Genomic DNA, 21,221 nt, shown 5'->3' on the forward strand with positions numbered 1-21,221 from the left:
CGCCCCCGTCCCCCCCGCCCCCCCCCGTCAACTATATTTATATACTGCTCTACAATTTGCAAATACTTAACCACACATGATCTCATTGGCTGGCTCCAACAGTGACTTTTCTGAGACACAAATCTGACAACTACCACTTCTGTGGCTCACACATTTGAACTAACCATGGCACTCTCAGATTCAAGTCCAAATTCCTTAACATGATTTATACATCCCTATGACTGCTGTATCAATTAGTTTTTACTAAAGAAAAAAAAAAACACTCAAAACTTAGCTGATTAAAATAATAGCCATTTATTTCGCTCATGATTTTATGAGGCAGCCACTCGGGCTGGGCTCAGCTGGGCAGTTCTTCTCATGAGCTTTGCTGGGCTCACTCGTGCATCTGTGGGCAACTGTAGGAAGCTTATATGCAGGCATTTTTCAAGCCTCTTCTTTGCATCATATTTATTAATTTCTCATTGGCCGAAGCAAGTCCCATAGGTGATTCAGATTCAAGGGATGAGATGGGAAAGTCGATGACCCCTGTTGATAAGAGGAAAAGAACATGTGGCCATTTTGCCCTCTACCACGACTTCCTTTTCTTTCTTTCTTTTTTTTTAATCTTTTTTTTTAACGTTTATTTATCATTGAGAGACAGAGTATGAGCAGGGGAGGGGAAGAGAGAGAAGGAGACACAAAATCTGAAGCAGGTTCCAGGCTCTGAGCTGGCAGCACAGAGCCCAACGTGGGGCTCGAACTCACAAACCGAGATCATGACCTGAGCCGAAGTCTGACGCTTAACTGACTGAGCCACGCAGGCGCCCCAACTTCCTTTTCTAGTCTCCTCTCTTTGGGTCCCTTTTTTCATCTCCACAGACTGCTCCAGCCAAGCTGACCGGCTTATAGCTCCCCATCCTGCCTTGTTCTTCTAGGCTTCCAGGCTATGGTTCAGGCTAATGCCTTGCCTACTATGCTCCTGCATTATTCACCTAGCTTAGTCCAGCCAGGCCCCATCCCAGATGTCCCTTCCTCCAGGACACCTTCTCTCATCTCTAGATAAGAGTAGGTCTTCTTTTTTGGCATTCTGTGTGCTTCCTCTTCCAACGCTTACAAGGCTCTGTTACAAATGTCTGTTTTCTTGTCCCTTCCTCCCACAAGACGGTAAGGGACTTGAGAGCAAGGTTTGTTTACTGTTGCATACTTGATACTTAGTACCAGATAGTAGGAGCACAGTAGCTATCCATTGGTCTACTGACTAACTGCATATGAATGAGCAGAAGAAAAACAGATACAGGAAAGCCTTTTGCACATCTGTAAGCACCAGACGTATCATGAGGATAGAATCTTTGAGTTGGAGGGGACCTTAGTTACCTTCTTGTCTCTGCATAAATCCTTGGCACAACATGGTTAAAAACTGCTCCTCAGTCCATCGGGCACAACCATAGGGAGGAGAAAGTCTCCTGTTCATCAGAGCTCATTCTATTGCGAGCTGCTTTCAGGCTTAAAACTCCCTCTTTCGGGTTGAACCCAAATCTAGTGCCTCCTGCCTGTTGCACGAGAGGAGCCTCATGGTAAAGATGAGGCTTCTGTCTGAAGCCTCAAAGGTGAAGATTAATCCATCTCCCACACATCAGGCCTCTTCATCTGAGATCTAGCAACTGTTACTCTTAGCCCATTCTTACAGCCCTCACCGTCCTGCCGGCCCCCCTCTGGACATGCCCAAAGTGTCTCTGCTTCTCTTGGAAAGTGACATCCAGGGCTGGTCAAGATCTTCCCCGGGGATTGAGAGACGCATCTCTCTGTGAACCAGTCATCAAGACCGTGATGGCAGCAGCGAAGTCTAGGAGTGCTGGGAATCGCAGCTCCCATAGAAACGGAACTCAGGCGCAAATCAAAATATTAGGATGACATTTCTAAAAAGCACGGTTTCATCTGGCACCGGCATGAGGACAACCTGAGTCTTTTTTCCCCCCTTTTTTCATGCGTTCTTACCATTTGTATCCAGGTCAACCCCCCCCCCCCCAAAACTCAAACTTGCCAGATTTCGAATACGTGTTTCTGGTAGAAAGTGGCAAGGGATATTGAGGTACATTTCATTATGAACAGATTGTAAGCTTTGGAATGAAGCAAACAGGGGATCGGACAACTAGGTCCAAAATGCAGTAGGTGTGTGCATTAAGGAAGGGACTGAAACTTCCTAAGGCTATGTCTTTCCTCATCACCCCCCCCCCCATAATTGTTAGGACCGCGTGCATATTTAGAGCTCGTCAAGGGTCACGCTGAGTACACTCATGCATTTTATGCATTTTAACATGTACCCCACTGTAGGAAGAAGGCTCCAGTATTATGCTCGATTCGTAGAAGAGGAAATGGAGACTCAGAATGTTCGTAGAAAGTCATTTGCTAGACTCCGCAGAGCTCGTAAGGGGCAGTTCTGGGCCGTAATCCCCAGCTTCTCCAGCTCCAGATCCCCTGCAGCCGTGGAGTACTCTAGCAGCCTTCACACCTGCATCAGAGCAGAAAGTCAGAGCCATGGGTGATTCCTGCCAGTGACGGTGACGGAGAGGAGCTGCCACGGCTCCGTGACCACGGGGCTCCCACAGCAGCTTTGCGCCACCCTCAGTGGTAAAGGCCTGGCAAAGGCTCCGCTCTGCGTAATACTCCGTCCATCTCTTCAGGGTTTTGCAGCAGTGACCAGCTTTGTTGCTATATTGGCACACTTTCCCAGAAATAGATTAGAAAGCAGGAAAAATTTTAAAAACGGGGGTGGGCGGGGGAGAAAACCCACTCTGATGTGTTAGTTTGCTACCGGCCTTAACTCCGTAATAAATAAAGACTGCAAATGGGAAGCAAAGGCATGAACTGAAAATAAGCTGGGTGAATCATGTGCAGTTTGTACAGTGTATAAATATTCATGTTAAATTACCTTTTACTCCAACACCATGGTTCTCCTGTGTGCACTTAGGGCTGAGTGGTTTCCGTAGGCCTTAGTTACTGACACAAATGCATGTGACTTTTGTGAGAGCTCAAGGAGTAACTAAGGACTATTAGCACAGGCCTGAAGAATGTAGGATCCCGGTGTAAGCCCCAGAAGCTCAAGCACCCTCTTGCTTTTGGCAAGAGAACAGTAATCCATCTCTTGGTCTTTCCTAGTCAACGGAAACTGAGCTGGGGGAAAAAATCCTTAATCTTAGCAACAGCAGGATCTGGTATTTGAGCTGCAGAGCTTAAAGAAAAAAAAAAGCCTTGTTGAAAAGTTCAAATCTAGGTAACTAGTTTCTGAAAGAGTCTTTTGTACGAATTGGAGACAGGCTGCATGGGGAAGGAGGAGTGAGGGCCATGCAGGGAGGTCCCCACGCTTTCCTGACTGCTGGGTCTGTTCCCTTCCTGTGAGGAGAAGCATGGCGGCCCCAGGAAGGGCTGGTACTGACTGTCACAGCACTCCGTGGAAAAGCCAACAGGGGGAGTGAGAGTGCCAGAGGTTCAGCTGGCTCAGAGGCCCACATTCCTTCCCTTGTTCTCCTCTGGCCTCCCAGTGACCTTGGGGTTAAACTCCAGTCAAGTCCAATGGCCATGATAACACTTATCTCACTCTGTGCAGCATGAGCGGCTTCCCACCAAAGGCCACACTCTCCGTGTGAGCTGTTGGAATTTCCTTACAAGGACACAGAGAGGTGTGTTGCAGTCTTACTCCCCCCCCAGCCATCCCCAAGCGTCCCTACCTAGGAAAGGGAAGTGTGCGGCATACGTAGTTCGTGAGTGATGTGTATGTTTATATCATGCTGGGTAAGTGTCTTCATGGAAAAAGATTCTACACAGATTGTGTTATACTGGCAGAGTGACTTTCACGTGTTAAACCTGCCTTTCTCCTTTGCCTCATGGGTGCAAATTCATTACATCGGCATTTCCTTCAAATAAGGGTATAGAGTCCATGAAGTTAAAACTTTCTAAGTATAGCTTTGGATGTTTGTTCCAGTTAATTCAACAAGCACTTCCCGAATACCTAGGATGAGGCAGGGATTACATTCAGAGCCAGGAGTGCGAGCATATCTGGTGCGGAGAAGAGAGGAGACTCTCAAGTCGGACCTGATTCACATTCGGGCTCTGCTACTTGGACCTTGGAGACCTGAGGTAAAAATGCTGAAACTTTTGGTGTCTAAAGTTTCTTCACCCATAAAGTGTGTTCACAATGCCCCAGAAGGCAGATGGGAGGATTCAACAAGAGAGCATGTCTGGAACCGAAGAGACTTTCTGCATTTTGCTGGTATTAAATCCCAGGTGCTACCTGCACAGAGGGCACAGCCTAACAGGGGGCCTTTTGGGCAGATCGGAGCATCTCAGGGTGCGAGTCTTGAATAGAGCGTGACTGCAGTTCTAGGGAAGGACAGACACAGGGAAACTAAAGAGAGAGATGCTGGTGTGGGGCAGAAGGGCAGCCTTCCAAAGAAAGGACCGGCAGGAACAAGCGGAAGGAGGTGGGAACCTGAAGGCTATGTTCAGAGAAGTTGTGTCAATCCGTGACACTTGGATATAGGAGGATTGGGAAATATTTCTATTTCCTGTTGGTGTTAGAGAAACTTCGTGGAGTATCTCTTGCTCCCTATGACTGGAGCATTTATGGATGTTTATAATAAAATATATAATTAATTAATAAAAGTAAATAAAACATAAAATAAAATAGATTTCAAGAGACAGAGTCATATATTGAGTACCCACGGGTCTTTTGCATACATGATTTCCTTTCATTCACTCCAAATAACGCATGAGAAAAATATTGTTATCTCACCTTAACAAATGAGGAAACTGAGGCTCACCCAAGTTCACACCATCAGTGAGAGGTGGAACTGGGGTGCCAAACCACCTTGACTAATGAACTCTGGCTGTAGGCAGAAGCAGGGCGGGCAACCTTCTCCGTGCAAAAAAAGACTCACCTGTTTTCTGTATGTTTGTTAATCTATAGAATATTCCTGGGAGGTAAGACACAGAATTCACAGAAATCTTAGGTACCACGGCTTGTTCATGCTCACACAGAAAGTTAAGGCAGAAGAAGGACCATATGTAGGGTGCCTGGGTGGCTCAGTCATTAAGCGTCCAACATTGGTTGAGGTCATGATATCATGGCTTGTGGGTCTGATCCCCACATCAGGCTCTCTGCAGTCAGCACGGAGCCTGCTTAGGATCCTCTGCCCTCTCTCTCTCTGTCCTTCCCCTGCTTGTGCTCTCTCTCAATCTCTCTCAAAAATAAATAAACACTTAACATTAAAAAAAAGGACCATGTGGAAGGTCTGTGAATACCAAGACCGGAGATGGATGTATCTCTATGAGTCAGCCTCTTTGATGATAAGAGCTCGTATCATCTTCATACATTACATTCCACACATTCTGCACCTTGGCAAGTGAAGTCCCCATGTTCTGCCCCTCCAATAACCCAAATAACCCTTATTCTCTTGAGAACCATTGCTTTAGTGATTAGTAGCTTAAATCACATTTTCTCTGTAACAGCACATTTCCACACAACCTGAAACAGCAAAGAAAAAGATGAGAGAAGCACAGAAAGTGGGGTGGGTTCAAAGAAGTGTTTGAGCATCCCTCAGCACAGGAGACACAACACTTAAATTTTCCTTTTAGACCCACAGAAGCACAAACTCATCATTCCTTGGGCTTGGGGAGGGACCACATGCCTAACCCCAAGTATTCCAGTTGGGCCCTGCTTCGTGCACTTAGCCCTAAAACGTCACCAACTCTTGAACCTTTGATAGAGAAAACAGAAATACTCACAGTCATGGTTAACTGTCCGTAAATACTCAGTGCCAGGAACGGTGCCGAAGGCCTGAAGGTCATTGCATGATGTAATCAGCTCAGCCATGCCGCGAATTGCCTTGTGCTGGACATCTTCCCTTCACCCACCACGGCCACCCTCCCCACCCCCTGCCTCCACTTTGCTCTCCGCCCCGGGAGGCTGGTGGGTACAGCTAGTATCACCTGCCCTCAATGCCCTCAGCTTCTCCTTGGGTTTGGCCAATAGGCAGCCTCAGGAGAACAGGGTTTTGGAGAAAGGAAAGTAAGAAGGGTCAGGTTCTCTTCCTGTGAGGCCATTTCTGGTAGACTAAGGCCTTGGCTTTTCTCAAAGAGGCCTTTTCTAAACACCTCTTCCTCCTTCTGATTCCTGTCACTTGTCTCTTCCCTCTTTCCTACTAGCTTATGTGTAGCCACAGCTTTATGCAACTAACCTGAGTTACCTCACTAGCTTGTGTGGCGTCCATGTATTTATAGCTTCTCTTTTTGTAAATAAGCCCTGTTTGAATGACCCTAACTTGAGGGTGGCGCCTATTTCCCATCAGGATCCTGATAAAGGTACTATTATTACACCCATTTTACAGACAGGTCTCAGAGAAGTAAAGCAACTTGTCCAAGACCTCACAGAACTGGGTATCAAAACCAGATCTACCTAAGTCCAGAGCCCACGTTCTTAACTGCTCTACTGGAACAGCAACAAGTGGTTCTGGACAATACAGGCCAGCTGGGAACCCTGGGGGATGTGGCCTCGAGCACCTCCTCATGGGAAAGTGTGGTGGGCAGAATGGCACAGGGCAGACAGTGCGTACTTGCCAGCCTCCTTACCAGGCAGGGAGAAAAAGAAAGTGGGCAAAAGACAGACATCCTCACTGGGCCTGCTGCCCCCGGAATCCCAGACTCACTCTACGATGCCGATGCCGGGACAGACCACATCTGCTGGTGCAGAGAGGCTATGAGGGGACAGCAGACACATTTAAATCCTGGTTGGGAATCGTGTTCCAGACCCCCATCAGCCTTTCTCTAAGGGTCCTGGCTGAACCAAGAGAGGCTCCCACTGGGGCCCTTGGACGAGGACAGGCTATGGTTGATTCTTTATTCCAAAAGGAAAATCAGGGGCTACATTTGATCCCCAACATCTAATTCATTCACTAGTCCCTGGGAGAATTCATAGCCAGAACTAACTAAAGATGCTGCTTGCATCTGAGCAGGTCTGACCTCAGCGTGCTGGTTTCTGTCTTCCACCCCAGGAAGCCAAATGATCTTTATTTAATTCTGCAACATTGAGCCTCCCTCTGCAGAGTGAGGAATTTATCATCTCAGGCCTCAGATTAAGTGAAAAGAATGTTTTAGCCAAAATAGTTACATATATGCATTTCCATAAATTACTTTACCATAACTTAGGAAGAAGTCTACTTCCTCTGACTAAAGCCAAAAAGATTTTAAGCGAGGATTCTCAACAGTGCCTTCTTCCAAGTAGTTCTGTTACCTCTGACACCTATCTTGGCAGCCGCTGCCCTCAATTACATTGATAGGTCATCTCCTGCACTAGAAAGTGAGGTACAGATCATGTACCTCCTTCTTCTCTCCATCCCTCGCCCAACACAACACCTGGCATACAGCAGGCACTCAATACATATTACAGGAGGAACACACACGGATGCCTCAGAACACCCTGCGAGAGCTGCCGTTGGAGTGCATTCTGCGATTATATGTTGACTCATCAGCCTCATCGACGAAGGGAGACACCATATTCTATTTATTTTTATAACTTCCCTGTTTGGAATACCATGACTGCTCAAAATACATTTTGCAGGAAGAATGGAGACGGAAGACGCAGCACGCAAGAAATAAAGCTTCGTTGTCTTTGACCCTCTTGCATTGCGTGGAGATACTTAGACAGCCCTTGGGGTTGGGGTCAGAGAGTCATATCCACCGTATGCCCCCATCATTCCATCACGGGGTTGCCTTATGGGGAGGACAGTGGAAAAGAAGAGTCTGATAAGCAGGATTCGGGTGGAGCTGGTCACAAGAGTAGCAGTTTTTTCCCTCACCCAAGTCTACTCCGACTTATTCCTGAGATCTCAGGTCAAGTGCGCCTTCCTATAGGCAACTATCCCTGGCTCTCCAATAGCAGTCGTGTTGCCCTCCTGCAGAACACGTCGTTCTGTAGGGAACTGTGTATTCCCTGGCATGACCTGTCTGGTGAGCGCCTGACTCTCCTGAAAGTTCCATCAGTTGCAGCTGTTTTGGTCATTATTCTAGTCCCAGTGTGAAGCGTGACATCTTCCAACAAGGTGTCTAGTAAATAAGTGCTGAATGAATATATGAATGAATGAACAAATTGTCACTCTGTGCTCAACTCCTATTGGACCACGTTTTCTCATTCCTGTCCGATGTTCTTCCTCTTAATACCAGCCATTTTAAATATTGTCTTTTATGTGCGTGTAGGAATTGAGGTTTTCTGTGAACCAATCATTCTTGCCCACCCTCACATCTGTTTACATGGGTGGCCTCCCCAACATCTTGGCTGCCTCATAAAATAAAACCATAAAAATCAACAAATCAGGAGACTACAGATGCTGGCAAGGATGTGGAGAAATGGGAACCCTCTTGCACTGTTGGTGGGAATGCAAACTGGTGCAGCCGCTCTGGAAAACTGTGGAGGTTCCTCAAAAAGTTAAAAATAGATCTACCCTATGACCCAGGAATAGCCCTGCTAGGAATTTACCTAAGGGATACAGGAGTGCTGATGCATAGGGGCACGTGTACCCCAATGTTTATAGCAGCACTCTCAACAATAGCCAAAGTATGGAAAGAACCTAAATGTCCATTAACTGATAAATGGATAAAGAAGTTGTGGTTTATAGATATACTGGAATACTACTTGGCAATGAGAAAGAATGAAATATGGCCTTTTGTAGCAACGTGGATGGAACTGGAGAGTGTTATGCTAAGTGAAATAAGTCATACAGAGAAAGACAGATACCATATGTTTTCACTCCTATGTGGATCCTGAGAAACTTAACAGAAGACCATGGGGGAGGGGAAAGGGGGAAAAAATGTTACAGAGAGGGAAGGAGGCAAACCGTAAGAGACTCTTAAATACTGAGAACAAACTGAGGGTTGATGGGGGGTGGGAGGGAGGGGAAAGTGGGTGATGGGCATTGAGGAGGGCACCTGTTGGGGATGAGCACTGGCTGTTGTATGGAAAACAATTTGACGATAAATTATATAAAAAGAAATAAAAGAAGAAAAGAAAAAATTACAAAATAACAATAAAGAAATAAAAATTCTGGGGCGCCTGGGTGGTGCAGTCGGCTAAGCGTCCGACTTCAGCCAGGTCACAATCTCGTGGTCCGTGAGTTCGAGCCCTGCATCGGGCTCTGGGCTGATGGCTCAGAGCCTGGAGCCTGTTTCCGATTCTGTGTCTCCCTCTCTCTCTGCCCCGCCCCCGTTCATGCTCTGTCTCTCTCTGTCCCAAAAATAAATCAACGTTGAAAAAAAAAAAAGAAATAAAAATTCTTACCCTTTAGGGAAAATAAATAAATAAATAAGGGGGGGGGAAGGCATAAACTCTAAACTAGTGTTGTTGTTGTTTTCTAAAGCAGTGGTTTTTAAACACGCTTTCCCTAGAAGACCTCTTTTAAAGTCTGCACCCAACAAACTGTGCTATATCCATTCAATGGAATATTATCCAGTGATAACAAGAAATGAGCTATCAAGCCACAAAAAGACATGGCAAAAAACTTAAGTGCATAGTGCTCAGTAAAAGAAGCTGATTGGAAAAGTCTACATGTTGTATGATTGCCACGGTATGACACAGGGAACACTATAGGGACAGCAAAAAAGGCGGGGTTTCCAGGAGTTCGGGGAGGGCTGACTAGATGGAGCACAGGGCACTTGTAGGACGGTGAAACTATTCTCTATGACACTATAATGTGGATACATGACATTATGAGTTTGTCAACACTCATAGAATGTACAGTAATGAGTGAACCCTAATTTAAACCATGGGCTTTAATAATAATGTATTAGTATTAGTTCATCAGTTGTAACCAATGTACCTACCACACTAATGCCAGATGTTAATAATAGAGGAAACTGGGGAGTGGAGAGGAAAGGGATTATGGGAACTCCGATTTCTGCTCAGTGTTTGCGTAAATCTAAAACTGCTCTAAAAAAGTCTACTAATTTTTAAAAATCTGCATCCTGGCTGGTCACTCAATATATAAAATATAAGAACAGGCGGATCCTGGCTGAGGTAGGAGGGCAGTCCTGCCTACTTTCTATCCACAGGCACATCTCAGATCTTACTCTCCTCCTTGTGGGTCCCTGAGATACCACTGTGGAAAAATCCCCATTGTACTAGGCAGTTACGTGAACTCTTCCCTGGCTTTGCCTACCCCCCGGCTGCCATCCCCATCCCCAGCACCACAAGTGTGCCCTAAATAGTCTGAACTGGCTCCTTGCTCCGAAGCCCAGCCTGGAAACCCACCTCAGGCCCACGGTGCTGTTTTAGAAAGACACGTGGTTCTCCTGTGGCTTCTCACAGGCCATAGCACAATTTGCCTGATTGAAACTCTGTTCTTCTCATTTTGGCTCTTCCATTGCATGGGCTGAGAAATCCCAGTTTGGGCCCAGCCATCTCCCAGAAAAGGTCTATCCAGGACCCGTGGGTATGGGAGACCACAGAGGAGTGTGGAGAGAGGATACGTGGATTGTAAACTGGGTGTGCGTGAAGCCAGACGGTTTTCATGTTCCAAAGTCACCGCCAAGACTCCTCAGCAGTCCTACTTATAAACACGCTCTAACTGCTAACAAAGAGTCCAAAAGATTTGAACTCAACAACCCCTTGAAGGCAAACCGGAGCCTGTTAACTAGAAGCGGTGACACCACAAGTACTGGCAAATGTTTGCTGGGCAGAAGGGGAGGCCGTGAGATGCCGCAGGGCACCGAGACCGTTAGGGCCCGGTTCCACCGATCAACGGAGTGCTTCTGAGTAGTGGTTGTGTCTGGGAGAGTCTCTGAGATGAGCCCCCGGCTGCACCGGCTAAGTAAGGCCCCTGGAAAGAGGAGAGCAAGCTCATGCCGTTCTGCAGCAGGGAAGCAGGCGACACAGCATCTCTATGGCTACCCAGCAGAGCCTGCCACAAAGCCTTTCAGGAATCTCCACTATTTCTGGAAACTGGATCGCATTCCCCAAAGGCCAGCATTCCTACACTGCATGTGCCCTCAGTGGTTGCTTCTCTTGATTGTCCCTCACTCCAATTAAAAAGGCCAGAGTGGGCCCTGACACTCCGCTCCTGCTGGGGCCCCTCAGTGACACTCACCTGGAAAGCCATGCAAAGCAGAGGCAATCCCAGCAATTTTCATGCCCATATACTCACAGATCATAATGTGAAACGTCATTAGCATACTCTCGAATTCTTGACGGGAATAGAGGGGGAAAAAAATAGACCCTCACTGATATGACCAATGGGCCACTTAAGGACTCAGGTCTTTCTTCTTTTGCTCTTCCGGGTTCTGTTATCCCAACACAATCTCAGGGGCGGGTGAGTGACAAGACAATGTACTTGCTATTGTACATTTGCCACAAAGAACACCCAGTTAGAAAGAAACCTTCCCACTGGGGCCAGCAGTGGATGTTGGTCTGCATTTTTTCAAAGAAAATAGGGGAAATGCGTAGATTGGTTTAGTGTTTTTGGAAAACGATAGAAACTGCATTTATTACAACCAACCCCCCCCTCCTGACCGGCTAACAAAACAAACAAAAAAATATCCACAGAAGAGTCCGTGAGGCTTTCTGTTCAAATGGCCCCTAAAATTGTCTGTGCAACTATAGCGGTCTTTTCTGGACAGCAGACCTCTATTATTCCGGAAGAGACACCACTTTGTTTCTAGGGTAGCATCTCCAAAATTGCTCTATCGGCACCCCCTGTCCAAATATGCCATTTAGAGGCAACTGCCAGAAATGGTACCCTTATTGCTTAGCCAGAGGAAGGGCATTTCACCGAAAGTAGATCAATCAGAGTTCTTCCCAGTGGCATTGAGAATGGCGCTGAAAGGGGAAAGACCCTTTTCCCTTTGCTGGGAAATTGAGAAAAGTGATTCCTGGAGCTGAGGGCAAGTGTGGCTCCAGGCTCAGGGGAAGGCTTTTGCCTAAAGGAATGAGGAAGACAAGTAGAGAAGAGCAAGAATGTGATAGAGAGAACCCTGTGGATATCCAAGTCTTCGGCTTAAGGTACACGTGGGAGACTTAAATCCTGTCTCCTCGTATACACAACCTGCACAGTCCCCTCCCATGCTGATTCGCATCTTGGCCACAGGACTCGCTGAGGCTGGTGGGACCCCAGCAAATGTGATACGATAGAGGCTTGGAACGCATTTACATGTTGGGACCTACTCTCTCCCTTGCTGCTTTTAGAACTTGGTCAGCATGTGAAGAAGCCCAGGCTAGCCTAAGGAGACAAGCGGCTCAGCCAATAGACAGCACCATTTGCTGGACATAAAAGGAAGACCCTCGTGGATCATCTGGCCCCAGTTTTGTCATATGAGCGATACCAGAGATCAGCAGAAGAAGTATCAAGTTGAGCCCAGACCAAAATGATGGTTCACGGAGCTATGAGCAAATGAAAGGGTGGTTGTGTATTTCTCCGTGTTTTAGAGTGGTTGTGTTGCTCAACAATAAATAACTTGTGACTCTCTGGGACCTTCCTGCCACCATGTGAAGAAGGTGACAGTAGGACCAGAAACCATGTAGACAAAAGATCGCAGGTATCTCAAAGATCTCAGCTATGCCAGCCATCTGGCTAAGGTCACAGATGCAACACTAAGCCCAGCTGACACCATATAGAGCACAGGTGAGTGTCTCAGATGAGCTGCCAATCTACAGATTCATAAACAAATAGATGCTTACTTAAACTTTATAGGACAGCAAATTTTGGAGTGGCTTGGTTTTCAGCAAAAGCTAACTCGTATAACTTTCTCGAAGCCACCCATTTTTGCCTTTCTCCTAAAGCTACTGTCTTCTCCATTTTGCCCAATCTGCTGTGCAAGACTGTTCAGTGCTTTCTTCATATCCAATCACTCCTCCTCCTTTGTCTGAAAAATTGATTTTGTGTAGGGGAGGCAATGTATCGCCTCTAAATACTCTGTCCATTTCCCTTGCAGCTAGAAGTAGTTATATGACACACAGTTGAAGCCTTTAAGAGGGATATACCAATTGAGGAGGTAAACCATATCCCTTCCACTTTCCCACTTCCTTACTAGAATATAGATGTGATGACTGGAGCCACAGCAGCTCTTCTAAGACCAGGTGTTTTTACAAAAAGGGAAAAAAATCCCAAAGATACCAGACCTGATATTGTTGAGCCACTAAAGCAATGACAGTGACCATCTACCTCCAGAATTGTTGTCCGAGAAAAACAGAAAATTGGTTTCAAGACACTGTTTAAAGTGAGCTGCTGTTTCACACAGCCAAATCTGATTGTAAGAGAAAGGAGTTAGATTTCTGTCACTTGTGACCTGACCAGTCCTGATCAGTGATCTGGTCTTTCCCCTACGGAGTCCTGTGGTCGGCTCTCCAGGTACCTTTAAGGTACATTGCTCCCCCTTCTCTCTGGCTCATGTGCCAACACAGTCATTTCCCTCTTTCACCTTAAAACAGGAAAAATAGGTAAATATTTTCAGAAAGTACTTCATTAAAACCCAAAGAAAAACACAAATAATTGCAAGAAATATAAACAGCATGAAATTGCCCTGTTCCTATCACATCTGATCCTCAGCTCAACAGTTAAGCTTTATGAGCCCCCTACTCTAGTCTCTTTATGGCAGTGGTTCTCAAAGAGGAGTCACCAAACTAGAAGCATCAGCATCACCTGAGAACTTGTTAGATATGCAGATTCCCAGGCCCTACCCCAAACCTACGGAACCCAAAGCTCTGGGGATAGGGGCTAGCAACAAGTGTTCGAACAATGCTTGCAGGTGATTGTGATGTAGCCAGGGTTGAGAGCCACGACCTCATGATAAATATTTGCCAATATAATAAGACAATAGCCCGAGCTCCTTTTTTTTCTCTTTTTTAAATTTTTTCAATGTTTATTTACTTTTTGAGAGAGAGAGAGAGGGAGCACAAGCGGGGGAGGGACAGAGGGAGAGGGAGACAGAATCCGAAGCAGGCTCCAGGCTCTGAGCTGTCAGCACAGATCCTAATGTGGGGCCTGAATCCATACAACATCATGACCTGAACAGAAGTCAGACGCTCAACCGACTGAGCCACCCAGGCGCCCCCCCACCCCCACCCCAAGCTCCTTTTCTTTAGACAGTATCGGGTAAAGCCTAGGGTTTGGAATCAAAGAGAATCTGGTGTCAAATTGTGAGTCTGCCATATTAGCTGTGACATCCGGGGCCAGCTGATTAACCCCTAACTTCGTTATGGTCTCAAGTTCATTCGCAGGTAAAATTCACTACTTGTTAGGATTGTTTAAGACCTGCAAAATGCCTACCCACCATCCGGCCCAGGGCAGTTATTAAATAAAGTCAGGTAGCTCTGCCTTTAAAGCCTGCACCTTGGTTCTGTGGCCACAGGTCAGTCCAGCAACAAATGTTCGGTACCTGCAGCCAAATTACTTTCAAAACCAAAAAAGAAGTTCCATAAGTCCAGTTCAAATCTCCCAATGCTCCTACTAAATACTCCCCTTCCAGCCACGTGCCAAGACGGAGAGTCCACCTCATTTCTTAACTGATTTTCTGGAATTACCGGCACTCATCACGCCCCAGTGGTCTGGTCTTTCCTGGCTGAGGTTGGAGAAACAGCCCCCCTCTAGGGCATTTCCATCCTCCACACCTCAGGGGCCTTCCTTCAGTCTACTTCTTTCTGATGAACCCTAAACAGCCTTTAACTGTATTATAAATACTTTGCGAGTTAGTCACATTCAGAAACAATCATCTGCTCGGAGGAACCAATTCAGGAACAGTGGAGTGTAAGAGAGACACTTGATCACAGTTTATTTTTTTTAATTTATTTTTTCTTAAAGTTTACTGTTTTGAATAAGGAATCCATACCCATGATTAAAAGATTCAAAAAATATAAAATTAAAAGATTCAAAAAATATTATGCAAAATTATTCTCTTTCGTACCTCTGGCACTCAGATCCCTACCCAGAGGCAACTATGCTTCCCAGCTTTGTGAATGAACTTTCAGAATAGTCTACGTAAGGAAAAATCATGGGGAAAAATATATAGTGATACATATATATGTATATATATATGCGCATATATATACGTATATATACACACACATATACATTACTCTGTTTTCTAAAAAAGTAATATATTATACATACCGTCTGCACCAAGAATATGGAAAGCATGGGCAGAGAAGACTGAGTAACAGAAGACAGTCGTAATCTTCAAAGTCCTCTATGGGGATGCCGGAGAGTTTGGATGATATCATCTGCAACGTAAAAGAATCTTATCCTATGTCTCTTGTGTCTCTGGCTACACACACTCTCTTGATGATTGTATCTGTGTGTGCATGAGTGTGCACGTATGTGTGCCTTACTCTGCAAACCCACAAACATGACCACGCCATCTTTAGGATCAGCGTTGTCAATGACGCCGGCCTGGTCACTCATCCGTTGCAGGTTAGACTTCTAGGCTCCGGGATGAATTGCCTCTTGAAGGCCCTGTGCTACTGACTGGCTCCCTATTCACTTTTCTCACACCCAAGGCTGTGCACTGGGGACTCACACGTGATGTTGCTCAAGCCTTAAAGCCCAGTCTGCCTGACTGCACACCTCCTCCTCCTGCACCTCTGACGCCACTGAGGAGCAGCTGATGGGATCTTAATCTGTCTCTCCCCATGTTTTACAGTTGGGGAAAATGAGAGGCAGGCCCAGGCCCAGGGAAATGCCCAAAGGCACACGGATAGCAATATACCCTGGCTCAGGACACCGGGATCAGCTTGGGCTTTGCTACACAAGAGCTGTGTTTTCTTGGTTCTGGGGCCTCAGTCTGAGTATCTGGGAAGGGGATGATAATAATTACATACAGAATAATTAAGATTATAAAAAATATATATGCAAAACACTAAACAATGTACACTCTAGAATAATAAGCTTTCCAAATTTTAAGTTGCACCCCGATATTTTTTAAAGAGGTTCAAAAACAAACAGAAAAAATTGGGGTGCTTGGGTGGCTCAATCAATCAGTTAAGCATCAGACTCTTGATTTTGGCTCAGGTCATGATCTCCCGGTCGTGAGATGGAGCCCCGCGTTGGGCTCCATGCCGGGCATGGAAGCTGCTTAAGATTCTCATTCTCCCTGTCCCCAACTCGTGCATGCACACTCTCTCTCTCTCTGTAAAAAATAAACAAAGGGGCATCTGAGTGGCTCAGTCGGTTGAGCATCCGACTTCGGCTCGGGTCATGATCTCGCGGTCTATGAGTTCAAGCCCTGCATCGGGCTCTGTGCTGACAGCTCAGAGCCTGGAGCCTGCTTCAGATTCTGTGTCTCCCTCTCTCTCTGCCACTCCCCCGCTCATGCTCTGTCTCTCAAAAATAAACTTAAAAAAAAAAAAAAAAAGAAGTGGAAGGTATGGGAGAGACAGCCAACTAGTTCCTGGAGCCCAGTGAAGGCTTCCTTCCCTGGAGGTGTGATGAGCAACTAGGAACACCGGACACTTACCTACTTGCCGTTGACGGTGTAAAGGGAGAGCCAGGGAGTATGTGACTGCTGCCCCAAGGCCAAGCACGAGGTGAAACAGAAACTCACATTTCCAGGCATGTCTCCTCAATCATGCCCAGGGATCCCACGGAGCTACTCCATGCCACCGCAGCGCTGTGGTCACTTTCATTTCTGGGCTTCCAGATGCACAGGAACACAAGAGTCCCCCTCCTCTGCACCCAGGCCGGTCCTTCCACCTTTCATACTCAGGCCCGGGCATGACCACTAGATGAAGTCTCCAGAGAAATAAGCCTCTGAGGATAATTTGTCAAGCACGCAATTCGGCGGCAGGGCAGGGAATCTTTCCTGACTTCTGCAGATAGGGGCTTACATCACAGCATGAAATTTGTTTACCCTTATCTTAGCACACAAGAACAAATTATCTCACCCTTGTTATAAATCCAGCAGCACTGCCTCTGTGAGGAGGTTTCCACGTAAATCTCCAGCAAACTCTACCTGGCTGACTGTTCCCTTTGTCTGCTGCCTTTTCCTGGCCCCAGCTCACAGGAACGTTAGCCTCACCAGTGGACATGCTGGTTTTCATCTGTAGAGATAACAGAAGAAAAGAAGGCAATCCAGCCGTGACTCTGAAACCCGACAGAAACCCCACCAGGCAGAGCAGAGCGTGTGTCCTCTCTCCCAGCTGAACTGCCATGGGTCCCTGACCCAGAGAGTGCCACCAAGCCCCAGTGAGATCTGCCCTCAACCTTCTGGGAAACCAGAATTTCCCAGTTTGCAGGGCCCCTTGTAGTCTTACTTGTTCAGGACGGGGGCTAGTATGAACAGATGGTCCTGAGTGGGGTGAAGAACCTGTCCAAGTGGGTTTTAAATGGCCTCAGCGGCCATTTAAATAACGTGGATCAAACAGGGGAAGGGGGCCATACAGCTAAAAAAAAAATGTGACCGTTGACGGGGTTTTGGGGTGATGGTGGGATTCGGAGCCGATGGTCAAGAAAGAATGCTTGAAGATGTCTTTGGTGCAAAAGGTGACTTTATTAAAGCATGGGGACAGGACCTGTGGACAGAAAGAGCTGCTTTCTTTCTTCTATACAGCTTCAGGTTCAGAGGGGGTTAGGGACAGTGTAAGTCTCTAAGGAATTTTGGAAGCAAGGTTTCTAGCACCTTGAGAAGCTAGCTGTTGGTAGGAAAACGTCATTTATTACTGTTTAGTAAAACCTCAGTCATGAGACCCTTCAGATGTATATCAGGGGCCATATGCATGGAGTATAATTGCCAGCATATACTTGGGAGTTAAAGATAAAGGAGGTTTGCAAAGGAATTTTTATGTGTTTGAGGAGACTCACAGGATCCTGGGAGGGGTCAGGATAATGTTAAGCTAAAATTCCCTTTTGCCCCTAGCAAAGTGTCATCATCCAGGCAGCTGAGCTCCTAGAGGAAGGTCACTCTGCCTGTTTCAAGGACTTGTCAATGGGCTGTAGGCAGTAAGGAAATTTAATTTTTCATTTGCCTTTGTTTCTGCATCACCATGGCCAGCACTCAAACCCCCTTACATCTTGATGAGGGTGTTATTAGGGCTCCAGGAAACGGAGTCTATAGGTTGCTGGAGATTAGGCTATGGATAAGATTGCCTTTTTCTTGCCCTTTACTCAATTATCCGTAAACTGAAAGAGACTCCTATCAGTTTAACCATTCATTTTCTGTCCTTTCCTTTGTTCTTAGGCAGCAGGAGTGCCTGAGGAATATCACATATATTTCACCCTCGGGGGGTTGGCGGGGGAGGCGGGTAGGCAGCGGTGCTGGCTTGTGCTTTGCCCTCTGCTTGCCTTATGCTCCCTTATCAACCATCAAAGTAAACGTCCTTGGCCTGGATGCTTAGGCCTCAAAGACAATAGGCTGGCTTAGGAAAAAAAAAATTTTTTTTAATCATTAACAATAACAATAGCTCAGAGCCATTACCTTACAATGCAGGGCTCAATAGGACTCAGCTCCTCTGGCTTTAACTCTCCACGTGTATTACCTGGCAGGGCTCACAGTAGCCCAGAGAGGGGTGCACTGTTCACACTAGGGAACTGAAGCACAGAGAGGTTAAGTGAGATGCCCAGGGTCACACAGAAGTAAGAGATAAGAGCTTGATGGAAGCAGGTGGTCAGACTTCAGTGCCTATGTTCTGAGACAGTGCTTCCTACATGCTAACGTGTAGGTTAGCATGGTGACCTTGCTAAGCTGCAGGTTCTGATTCAGTAGGTTGACTAGGAAGTGGGGGCCTGGGGGCCTGAGAGCCTGCATTTCCAATGAGCTCAGCTCCCAGGTGAGGATCATGCTGCCAGGTGAAAGACCACACACTGGGAGGAGGGGCAGTCTGACCCAGCACTGATGAGGGAGCAGAGGCAAGCTAGGGGCAAAGCACAAGCTAATAACACCCCACACCCAGGTGTGGTATATGTGATATTCCTCTGGCACTCCCGTTGCCCAAGAACAAAGGAAAGGGGAAAAAACCCAAATGATTAACTGATCGAGATCACAGTCTTGCAAGACAGGAGTCTCCATCAGTTTATAAATATCTTAGTGAATTACAAGAAAAAGACAATCTTATCAATAGCCTAATCTCTAGAAACCTGTAGACTCAGTTTCTGGAGCCCCAACACCACCTTCCCCTCCCTAGTGATATGGGGAAAAAGGCAAGAAGGAAGGGTCAGGTAAAATTAAATTTCCTTATAACTGCAGCCCATTGACAAATACTCCAGGCAAATACAGAGTATAACATTTCTCCGGGAACTCCCTACCGTCATAATGTTAAAGCCTTACTAGAGGAAAAACACACTTAGCTTCACAATAGCTAGGCCTCTGATATCTTTTGAGTCTCCTGTAGCATAAGAAAGTCCCCCTAGGGGCTCCTGAGTGGCTCAGTCGGTTGAGTGTCCGACTTTGGCTCAGGTCATGATCTCACGGTTTGTGAGTTCGAGCCCCCATCGGGCTCTGTTCTGACAGCTCAGAGCCTGGAGCCTCCTTCAGATTCTGTTTCCCTCTCCTTCTGCCCCTAACCCGTTTGTACTCTGTCCCCATCTCTCTCAAAAATTAAATAAACATTAAAAAAAAAAAAAAGTCCCTCTGGAGGCCTCCCTTTTGACCTCACCTCCCCCAACTCCATAAGATATAAACAGTGCAGCCCTTCCTGCCCACAGGTCCTGTCCCCTGCTCTAATAAAATCACCTTTTTTGCACCAAAGATGTCTCAAGAATTCTTTCTTGGCCATCAGGTCCGGACCCCCATCACCCCAAAACCCCATCGGCACTCTAAAGTGGAATGGGAGTAGGTCCACCAACTGTTACCTGTCCACAGGGAAAGAACAAAAACTGGGAGTGAACCACTCGAAATTCTGTAACTATTTGACAACTATTGCATATCTGTAAATCTAATAATCACTTTTTAAAAATTAGGGCTTGTACTCCTGTTATTATTTTTACTTCATTCTTCTGGTAATTGGTATCTATGTTCTTTTGCAAAGGTACCACGCACAAAAAGTTAGAAATTATAAACAAAGCAAGCCAACAAAACAAACAGCCTGGTCCTTCCCCACAGATAATGGGAAAATTCCTTCTCGCAATTACAAAACTGTACTGACTCCCCAATCGACAGGAAGTCTAGGACCATGGGATAAATGTCTGTCTTCCCCACCTCAATTTCGCTTCTCATACGTTCCATTTTCTTGTGGTTTTTGGAGCAGTTCTGGCATATCTAGCCTCTCATGCAGAGGAAAACTGCCATCCATAAATAAAACCCCTCAAGTAATGTGAATTCTGTTTTGTGCCTTCCTACTAGTTTTAGAACATATGCCCAGTCACTCAACCTCTCTGAGGCTCCTTTTCCTCATCTGTAGAAGAAAGCCCACCCACCGTGTGGCAAAACGGGGTGAAATGCTGTAAAGCACGCACAGGGCTTAGTGCAACACCTGGAACTACCATTAGCAATCAATAAAGACCAGACACAATTATTATGGGGGGGGGGGGGAATCTGCACGAAATAAATTCATAGCAGGTAGTCAATGACTCCACCAGCATTTTTGAGAAAAATACCCCTGACACTCTGCTAGGCACCGGGAAGGCAAGATGCTGTGTTTCTCTTAATAAAACTAAATTAATTTCTTTTCAACTAAGGAGAGTTGGCACCCAATTTCTCACAAAAGTCTACAACTACATGGAGATTTTAATCCTAACCACGAGGCAAGAAGAGTGCCCCGAGGCACTGCAAGATGTGCGATCACCAAGCAAAAATGTAATTATTTGTATTCTACTCCAGAAACTTAGGCAGGTAGGTGAACTAACACAGTTTAGGAAGATTTTCAATAACAAGGAAGGAAACAAAGCAGATTTTATTTAACCTTCGGTTAAGCAGAAATCCAGCTAACTAGAGATGGTCAAGGTGGAGTGTTCCTAGTTAAAGGCTGTCATAGTCTGCCAGTAACTCATTTACATAATGACCCAGGAGGGAAGAGCCCCTGGGGCTTGTGGACAATGGAAGGAAAGAGGCTGAGTACAGTATTGGTAAATGTTGATCCAGTCCCTGACCATTTGGGCAGGAATTTGTAAATCACGAGGTGAGGGAAATTTGCCAGCTGGGAATGGGAATCTTTTCGACCTTGCCAAAATGGCAGACTTCTTCACGCTCAGGTTTGGTGTTGTGTTGAAGTGCCTATGGGGATGTAGCGATTCGGTACAGCACACTGAAATCCAATTTATTTATCATAGTTGGCATGTCCC

The 21,221-nt window shown here is 46.2% G+C and overlaps 1 long non-coding RNA gene across 3 annotated transcripts in view; it reads right to left on the minus strand.

Moving 5' to 3' along the window:
- Positions 1-270: 270 nt before the first annotated feature.
- LOC113600572 (uncharacterized) overlaps positions 271-21,221 on the minus strand; it is a 31,977-nt gene continuing 11,026 nt past the window's right edge. For 2 of the 3 annotated variants that reach the window (XR_008292863.1, XR_008292864.1), the window contains 3 exons: positions 19,675-19,793; positions 15,123-17,047; positions 271-525 (listed from right to left, as the gene is read on the minus strand). This is a non-coding gene — a long non-coding RNA (uncharacterized LOC113600572). The remainder of the gene's footprint in view (positions 526-15,122; positions 17,048-19,674; positions 19,794-21,221) is intronic. The other variant, XR_008292865.1, reaches the window with a different exon arrangement.

This window comes from Acinonyx jubatus, chromosome F2 (genome assembly GCF_027475565.1).
Source record: "Acinonyx jubatus isolate Ajub_Pintada_27869175 chromosome F2, VMU_Ajub_asm_v1.0, whole genome shotgun sequence".
Classification (NCBI taxonomy): Eukaryota; Metazoa; Chordata; class Mammalia; order Carnivora; family Felidae; genus Acinonyx; species Acinonyx jubatus.